Source organism: Chelonia mydas, chromosome 1, assembly GCF_015237465.2.
Source record: "Chelonia mydas isolate rCheMyd1 chromosome 1, rCheMyd1.pri.v2, whole genome shotgun sequence".
Taxonomy (NCBI): domain Eukaryota; kingdom Metazoa; phylum Chordata; order Testudines; family Cheloniidae; genus Chelonia; species Chelonia mydas.
This window is the reverse complement of record NC_057849.1, coordinates 83,465,112-83,475,114: the sequence shown is the minus strand read 5'-3', so window position 1 is coordinate 83,475,114 and position 10,003 is coordinate 83,465,112. Positions and strand designations below refer to the sequence as shown.

At 40.9% G+C, this 10,003-nt stretch overlaps 1 long non-coding RNA gene across 1 annotated transcript; it reads right to left on the bottom strand.

The window, feature by feature from the left end:
• Positions 1-847: 847 nt before the first annotated feature.
• On the bottom strand, positions 848-6,646 carry LOC119565207. The gene is made up of 2 exons (XR_005223847.2): positions 6,256-6,646; positions 848-904 (listed from the first exon to the last, which is right to left on the bottom strand). It is a non-coding gene; the product is annotated as an uncharacterized LOC119565207 (long non-coding RNA).
• Positions 6,647-10,003: the final 3,357 nt, after the last annotated feature.

Here is a 10,003-nt window from a genome sequence, read left to right as displayed (position 1 = left end):
GTTCTTAAAAGAAAAATTTTAATTAAAGAAAAAGTAAAAGAATCACCTCTGTAAAATCAGGATGGTAAATACCTTACAGGATAATCAGATTCAAAACACAGAGAATCCCTCTAGGCAAAACCTTAAGTTACAAAAAGACACAAAAACAGGAATATACATTCCATTCAGCACAACTTATTTTATCAGCCATTTAAACAAAACAGAATCCAACGCATATCTAACTAGATTGCTTATTAACCCTTTACAGGAGTTCTAACCTGCATTCCTGCTCTGGTCCTGGCAAAAACAACACACAGACAGAGAGAGAGGCTTTGTTTCTCCCCCCCCTCCAGCTTTGTCTCCTCACTGGTCATTTTGGTCAGGTGCCAGTGAGGTTGTCTTAGCTTCTTAACCCTTTACAAGTGAAAGGGCTTTTCCTCTGGCCAGGAGGGATTTAAAAGTGGTTAGCCTTCCCTTTATATTTATGACAGTATATAAAAATGGGGTGCTGATATAATTCAAGGACTGCATTGAGGCTCTGATTTGTAAATAAGAGGAGAATGGACCAAAACTGTTGTCTCAGAAATTAGGCTTATTGGACTACATAATGAGATTGTAGCCTATTCTGCCCATCATCCCCTTTTAGAGGTTCTTAAAAAGAGAGTCTTTGGGAGGCAAAAGCATGGATTTTGGGGGCATTCCCCATAGGAAGGCAGACAGGCCTCTGCTTCGCTACAGGGACTGTCATTCTTTGTGACACCCAGGACTCAGTACATCACTGGGGCTGCCTGACCATCTGTGCTGTACCAGCAAGGACCCCGAGTTGATATACGTGAGATCCTGCTCTGTCTTCTTCCCTTCCTTTTTCTGTTCCAGTCCACCATCCAGATTTTGATCAGTTTTCATTCTGCTACAGTTTGGAAAGCTATGAAGAACAGAGAGACATTGCATCAGTATAAACTCACAACTAGACTTTTACACACCATATGGACTAGAAACTCTAAAAATATAAAACTTAGGTTCATTTAGAAGTTGGCTGCATTTGTTTAGGAAAGATTCTAGTTGCTGTGGGCAGGCCACATGTGTGTATATAATAATCTGCCTTGTAGAATTGCCATGAAGATTTATCAGCTCAAGTATAAAATCTTCTCATCCACTTTTACTGTTATGATGAATGAACAATGAAAAGCAAATGAAATCTTACTTATCCATTACAATTTTTATTCCCCTCAGTTTCTAATGTAAACCTATATATACATGCCCAAAATTATGCAGAAGATTATTTATCTCCACATAATGCTGATTACAGTTACTATAGCAGTCTGTTATGTCCAGCAAAGAAATGAGTGGGATGCTTATTCTGGAATGAACAAAATAAAGTACATGTTAGCCATATAAATGCTTCAGGAGAAACAGATGGATATATTAAGCGTTCACCATGTTTGGCAAATGAACAGTCTTTTAACCCATTCAACAACCAGATACACACTCACACATCTGCAAACAAAAGGGATCACCAAATGAAATGAATAGACAGCAGGTTAAAAACAAACAAAAGGACGTATTTCTTCACACAACACACAGTCATCCTGTGGAACTCTTTGCCAAAGAATGTTCTGAAGGCCAAGACTATAACAGGGTTAGAAAAAGAGCTAGATAAATTAATGGAGGATAGGTCTATCAATGGCTACTAGCAAGGATGGGCAGGGATGGAGTCCCTAATCGCTTTTTGCCAGAATCTGGGAATGAGCGACAGGAGATGGATCACTTGATTATTACCTGTTCTGTTCGTTCCCTCTGAATCACCTGGCATTGGCCACTGTCAGAAGACAGGGTACTAGGTTAGATGGGCCTTTGGTCTGACCCAGTATGGCTGTTCTTATGTAAAGGGACTAACACTGTAGAAATTCCAAATAATATGTACTGCTGTGGATTATGGTAATAATGATTTATTGTAGGAACTATGGAAGCAGAAATAGTCAATAAATTAGTACTTGATCCTGTATTTAAAATGGTCAGATGTGCTTCCTTTTCTAATGTAAGAGCCAGATAATTTGCACAAATGCCACCTGAAAATACTGTTCTAATTTAGGTTGTTCAATACTGTGTCAGGCAGCAGCTGTCTTCAGCAAACATGGAATTAAATTGCATAAATAAATAAATAAATAGATGAATAAATAAAACTTTTTAAAATCATGCTCCTTTGATGCAGCTAGTTTGGGAACATCAGTTTGAGCCCAGTCATGTGAGGTAGTGTCCTGAATTATACCTTCCAGCACTTCACAGGATTGAGCCTCATTTTAAATAAAAGAACAGGAGTACTTGTGGCACCTGAGAGACTAACAAATTTATTAGAGCATAAGCTTTCGTGGGCAACAGCCCACTTCATCGGATGCATAGAATGGAACATATAGTAAGAAGATATATATATATATATAGATATAGATATATACACATACAGAGAAGGTGGAAGTTGCCATACAGACTGTAAGAGGCTAATTAGTTAAGATGAGCTATTATCAGCAGGAGAAAAAAACTTTTTGTAGTGATAATCAGGATGGCCCATTTAGACAGTTGACGAGAAGGTGTGAGGATACTTAACATAGGGAAATAGATTCGATATGTGTAATGACCCAGCCACTCCCAGTCTCTATTCAAACCCAAGTTAATGGTATCTAGTTTGCATATCAATTCAAGCTCAGCAGTTTCTCATTGGAGTCTGTTTTTGAAGCTTTTCTGTTGCAAAAGTGCCACCCCTAAATCTTTTACTGAATGGCCAGAGAGGTTGAAGTGTTCTCCTACCGGTTTTTGAATGTTATGATTCCTGATGTCAGATTTGTGTCTATTTATTCTTTTGTGTAGAGACTGTCCGGTTTGGCCAATGTACATGGCAGAGGGGCATGTCACTAACATAGGACCTAATCACATTAGCCATGCCATCAGGGGCTTGTTCACCGGCACATCTACCAATGTGATATATGCCATCATGTGCCACCAATGTCCCTCTGGCTGAGTCATTACACATATTGAATCTATGGCATTCCTGAAATGCTGAAAAATATCTATATTGTGGTCTTCAACAGCAAAGTTGTGTTAAATGGGAGGATTTTTTTACTCATTTTGAAAGGAAAGAAGAAATATGATGCTGCTCTTGTGATTGATTTGGCAGGACCGTCGGCTGAGGAGGTTGAAATCATTCAGTCCTAGAACTAGGAGTAACAGCACAGGGACAGTCGGGGCAGATGGATAAGGACACTTGAGGACCTACTCGTTGGCTCTAACAGAAGGAGCCAGGAGCAGTTTGACTTTATGATGGAAAGAGTGGACTGGGCTGTTAAGTGGAAGGAATGTTTTTTTTCCAGAGGCTGGAGTCAGCAATGGTCTGGTTCCTGGAGCAGAATGCATGGAATAGGGAACAGGAGCTTGCCCAAAGAGACTGGGATCATGCCCTGTTGCAGTCCCTGGTAATGGTGGTGGAACAGATTCTGGTTCCAATTGCCCCAATAGCCATTGCTAGTGTCCAGGAACTGGCACCTCCTCCTCAAGCTACTCCTCCTCCTGCAGCCCAGGGTGCTACTGAGGTGGAAGATCCAACTCTCCACCTCTGTGATGTGGGGGGAGGCTGTCAGAATCCAGCACAACATCCTGCACTGGCACCTGGCCAGAGGGAGCCCTGTGAATGTACAGAAGGGGACAATAAGCCTGGGGCTGTGCCTGAAAGCCATCATGTGTTCAGCCCTGAAACCCTGCCCAAGAAATGCCCACATTTGTCTCCTCAGATCATTTTCTCTAGCTGTTCAGGGGAGGGGTTTACCCCCTTTTGGGAGAGGGGGGATCAAGACCAAAGACATGGTGTCATAGGCATTAAAGTTTTAATGCTTCCAGCAGCTCCCATTGGCCTGGAGTGACAAACCGCGGCCACTGGGAGCTGCGATCGGCCAAACCTGCGGACGCGGCAGGTAAACAAACTGGCCCGGCCCGCCAGGGGCTTTCCCTGCACAAGTGGCAGAACAAGTTTGGGAACCACTGTTCTAGGACATATGGAGTGCATCTGTTCATCCAAATGAACTGTCTTGGGGATCTCCATCTACCTTTAACTGTTCAGTCTATATCAATATAGTCTGAAAAATCCTTTCAGGGACAGAGTTGTACTATTGAAACCATCAGATTTTGTTACTGTTCTTTTTAAGAACTGTCCATACCTGCTGTTGTTAGAGCTATGACTTAAGACTTGCTTTGGGTTGTTTAAAACACCTCTTCCCAGTTGGCATTTCCCCCCCTTTCGGTTATTTTTGTCTGTGGAGCACTCACTCACTTTCTTCCTTGCCAAGTATTATCCTCTTTTCTTCTTTGATAGGAAGCTGTTTAGCCGATTATCTCCTAAAGGGAACGTTGGCCGGGCAACAGCCAAAGCTGCTTTACTATAAACAGGTTTCAGAGTAACAGCCGTGTTAGTCTGTATTCGCAAAAAGAAAAGGAGTACTTGTGGCACCTTAGAGACTAACCAATTTATTTGAGCATGAGCTTTCGTGAGCTACATTTCGTGAGATGCATCCGATGAAGTGAGCTGTAGCTCACGAAAGCTCATGCTCAAATAAATTGGTTAGTCTCTAAGGTGCCACAAGTACTCCTTTTCTTTTTACTATAAACAAGCACTCCTGTGTGACCCCGACTAATGCTGTTTCAGTAGAGTAACACAACAAACAAATTTAAAGAGAGAGGATTGATCTTATAACCTTATCAATGAAGGTTATCGAAACTGAGAGAATGTAAATTTCTTTCAGTCCTGTGGGGTGGGCAAAGATAAACTTATATTTGCTGTTTTATACTGACATTATGTCTGATGTTTTATACTGACATTATAGTTTTGACTTTCCAAAGGGAAAACAATGAAGATGGTATTCTGAACAACATAGAAATCAATATACAAACATTCCAAAACACATATGGACCAGATTCCATAACCCTTACTCACAATGAGTAGTGTTTTATTATGCCCCATATCCAATGGAAAGAAGTGGAACTACCTATGGGATAAGAGTCTGAAAATCTGGCACAAAATAGTTAACTATAAGACAGTTTCTTTTGGAATCCTTGTATATACTAAACCAGTGGTTCCCCAACTTGTTCCACCGCTTGTGCAGGGAAAGCCCCTGGCGGGCCGGGCCGGTTTGTTTACCTGCCTCGTCCCCAGGTTTGGCCGATCACGGCTCCCAGTGACCGCGGTTCGCTGCTCCAGGCCAATGGGAGCTTCTGGAAGCAGCGGCCAGTATGTCCCTCGACCCGTGCCACTTCCAGCAGCTCCCATTGGCCTGGAGCAGCGAACCAGGGGACACCATCATAGGGCCTAATCACATCAGCCACACTATCAGAGGCTCGTTCACCTGAACATCTACCAATGTGATATATGCCATCATGTGCCATCAATGCCCCTCTGCCATGTGCATTGGCCAAACTGGACAGTCTCTACGTAAAAGAATAAATGGACACAAATCAGATGTCAAGAATTATAACATTCATAAACCAGTCGGAGAACACTTCAATCTCTCTGGTCACTCGATTTCTGATCTCAAAGTGACTATCCTTCAACAAAAAAACTTCGAAAACAGACTCCAACGAGAGACTGGTGAATTGGAATTAATTTGCAAATTGGTACAATTAACTTAGGCTTGAATAGAGACTGGGAGTGGTTGAGTCATTATATTAAGTAAAACTATTTCCCCTTGTTTATTCCTTTCCCCCCCCTCCCCCCGCCGCCACTGTTCCTCAGACGTTTTTGTAAACTCCTGGAAATGTGCTGGAAATGGCCCACCTTGATTATCACTTCAAAAGGTTTTCTCTCCCCCACCCCACTCTCCTGCTGGTAATAGCTCATCTTAAGTGATCACTCTCCTTACAGTGTGTATTTTTTCATGGTCTGTGTGTATATAAATCTCCTCACTGTATTTTCCACTTTATGCATCAGATGAAGTGAGCTGTAGCTCACGGAAGCTTATGCTCAAATAAATTGGTTAGTCTCTAAGGTGCCACAAGTACTCCTTTTCTTTTTGCACTAAACATACAATTCTTTATATTTGGGTAGGGACTGTATCTTCTCTCATAACGCATGTTGAACAGCACTTTATATCAAGTGCCATTGAAGCCAATGGCACTATTTTCAAGGTAAGGTTCTACTTGGCATGAGTAAGGGTGTAGGGATCAGGTCTCGTGTTTGCAAAGTGCATAGCACACTCTGGGCACTGTGCAATACTGCAGAGTACTCATCATTTAGCATACCTGCACTGACTGCTTTCCCCTCTGCTTTAGAATTTTGCCTGGGTCAATGATTAATACTGAATGCTTCGGAGCTCAATTCTTCAATCTTTACTAATGCTGAGTAGCACTTCAATGAAGCCAAAAAGCAACCAGATGGGCCTGTTTCTAAAAGGAGTTAGAAATCAACGAGCTGCGTGGTAGAGTGAGCTACTGTTCAGCCATTGTGAATAAGGTTGGAAGATTCAGGCTCACAGCGAAGAAGGCAATTCTCTCTTTCTGCATCTCCCCATCAAAGCATAAGGGGAATCTAGAACAAACACAAGGAAAAAACAATTTAAAACAAAACAAAAACAAGCACTTAACCGCTTCTTGAGTCAGACCAAGTAGGAAATTATCTTATGCTCTGAGGTATAACATTTGCTTACCCTTATCTTAAGCTTACCCCAGAACCCCAGAATTGTGCAGGAGGGACCCCACACACAGACTCTAGGAGTGCTAGGACTCAGGTGGTGTCTCCCTTCCCCCTTGCCATATGGCCTTGGGGATAACTGCAGAGAGGAGCCAGACAGACATTTCAGCTGGAAGGAGCAGAAGCAGCCAAAGATGGGATCTTTGGACTTCTGGACATTCCAGTCAAAAGTGTAGAACATTCTCTGACTTTCTCTGTTGTGTGCTGATTGGTTGTTTGCTCCAATCCTCCTCATTCCCCTTCATTTCCCTCACAGTCTCTTCACCTCTGCTTCACTCCTACCCTCTTCTACTCTGCCCTGTTCCTCTTAGTCCCCTTCCCTTTTCTTTACATTTAGCTTACCCCCTCCTAGGAGCTCCCACCAAATAAATATGTAAAATAAAATTTTAAAAAATCTTTGAATTAACATGCCATTTGCTGCTATCAGATTGTTTTCTCTGCTTGTGTGTTCTACCCTTTCCTCCACCCGGTATCTGTCTTGTCTATTTATACAATATTGTTGCATTGTTTCCTTGTACTCACCCATCTGTCTGTCTACATCCATTGGTCATCTCTTGTCCTATACTAACATTATAAACTCTTTGGGACAGGGACAACATACTTGTTTGTTTGTTTGTTTGTTTGTTTGTTTGTTTGTTTGTTTTTCTGTGTTTAAACAACACTTGGTGCAATGGATCCTGGTCCATAACTAGGGATCCTACACTGTACAATAATACAAATAAATAAATAAATAAATAAATAAATATCTTAATCATAGTACCTTAGCTTCCTCAGACACAAATGTGATTGATAGTAATAAAATTATCCAGTCATTAATGCTCAGCATATGTGAACGCAAGTTTATAGTGCAGGTAAAATAGTTTAGGAAGCAACTGGATTTGGGTATTTATATCAATGTAAGTGTTTAGTATTGTGTCATATGCACATTAGCCATGATTTAAAAGTATGGATAGGAGCACTGTGTCTAATTTCTATATCAAGAAAGAAAATTAAATAAATATTAGATACACTCAGCTCTAATACTATCATGTTCTGAAAGCTTGTGGCAAGTCACTTAAGGGATACCGGTTTTAAAATTGTAATGTATATTCTTAGTCAGATACTCTTACTAAAGTCAGAAGGGACCATCATAGTCTGACCTCCTGCACATTGCAGGCCATAGAACCTCACCCACCCACTCCTGTAATTGACCTATACCTCTGTCTGAGTTACTAAAGCCCTCAATTCATGATTTAAAGACTTCAAGTTACAGAGAATTCACCATTTACACTAGCTGAAACTTTCAAGTGAACCCATGCCCTATGCTGCAGAAGAAGGTTAAAATACCCCTGAGGGTTTATGCCAATGTGACTCAGGGGAAAATTCCTCCCTGATCCCAAATATAGAGATCAAATGGACCTTGAGCATGTGGGCAAGACCCACCAGGAATATACCTGGGAAAGAATTCTCTGTAGTAACTCAGAGCCCTCCCCATCTAGCGTTCCGTCTTACAGCCGTTGGGGATTTTTGTAGGCAATCCAGTCATATCATCCCCTCCATAAACTTATCTAGCTCAATTTTGGAGCCAGTGAGGGTTTTTTTGCCCCTATTGCTCCCCTTGAGAGGCTGCCCCAGAACTTCAATCCTCTGATGGTTAGAAACCTTCACCTAATTTCAAACCTAAACTTGTTGATGGCCAGTTTATATGTGTTTGTTCTTGTGTCAACATTGGTGCTTAACTTAAATAACTACTCTCCCTCCCTGGATTTTATCCCTTTGATGTATTTATAAAGAGCAATCATATCTCCCCTCAGCATTGTTTTGGTTAAGCTAAACAAAACCAGCTCTTTGAGTCTTCTCTCATAAGATAAGTTTTCCATTCTTTGGAGCATCCTAGTAGCCCTTCTCTGCACCTGTTCCACTTTGAATTCATCTTTCTTAAAGATAGGAGACCAGAATTGCACACAGTACTGCAGATGAGGTCTCACCTTCTATAATGGTTCTAACACTTAGAATCATAGAATCATAGAAGATTAGGGTTGGAAGAGACCTCAGGAGGTATCTAGTCCAACCCCCTGCTCACAGCAGGACCAACCCCAACTAAATCCTCCCAGCCAGGATCCTGTCAAGCTGGCCTTAAAAACCTCTAAGGATGGATATTCCACCTAGGAAATCCATTCCAGTGCTTCACCACCCTCCTAGTGAAATAGTATTTCCTAATATACAACCTAGACCTCCTCAACTGCAACTTGAGACCATTGCTCCTAGTTCTGTCATCTGCGACCACCGAGAACAGCATAGCTCCACCCTCTTTGGAACCCTGCTGCAGGCAGTTGAAGGATATTATCGAATCCCCCCTCATTCTTTTCTTCTGTAGACTAAATAAGCTGCCAGCCATATTTGTTAAGCTGGTGAAGTAAAAGGGGTAGACTGAGCTCATGTGCTCCCTCTTTCTCTCTTTTTCTTTACAATCCCCATTACACTACGGAGAGAAGTAATGAAGTGATATAATGAGTAGTGTTACTGTAAAACTGAGCTATGATGAAATCATCTGATTTTAACAGGTGCTATCACCTTTTGTCACACCTGACATCATTTTAAGATACTGATGTAACAACATCAATGGAAAATCTAACTGAAGAGATGATCAAGCTGTGGAAAACAGCACCAATTAAGCCTAAACATAAAAGCTGAATCATTACTTAATGGAACTTCACTGAAGAAATAGCTGATCTAGTCTAATGAAAATTCTGATATTTGTATCAAAATAACTGTTTAATTTCACCTAACCTTCCAATTATTACACATAGAAAGTTCACACCTGTAGAATGGTTAATAAAACAAAGAGGAGCTTAAAGCACTAATAATACTTGATAGTGATGTGATTTCATTTTTGTATCATTAGTTTAACACAGTTGGAAGGTGCATATTACAACTTGGCACATTGTTACATTGCACTGTATGAAAAAAGGAATAATTAACAAACTGTGTTAAGAAATAGAAAGATTTTATATCGAATCCACCTCAAAATACTGATTTAAATTATATGTGTGCCTAAAAGAAAATATATTATTTAAATACTAAAATAATAGATTGTCTCAGCAATTGTCTCAGATTGAGCACCACCTGGAAGAACCTCCATTTAGGTCCTTGGAATTTAGTCTTTTTTCTTTCTTTCTCTGCAAATGGCCTGTGTAGCATAAAAATGTGGGATAAATATGGTTTTATTAGACTGTGTAGAATTTAATTACCTGTACGTGTTGTAGGGTAAATCCTACTCACTCCACTCAGATGAGCAGTCCCATTGATTTTAATGAGACT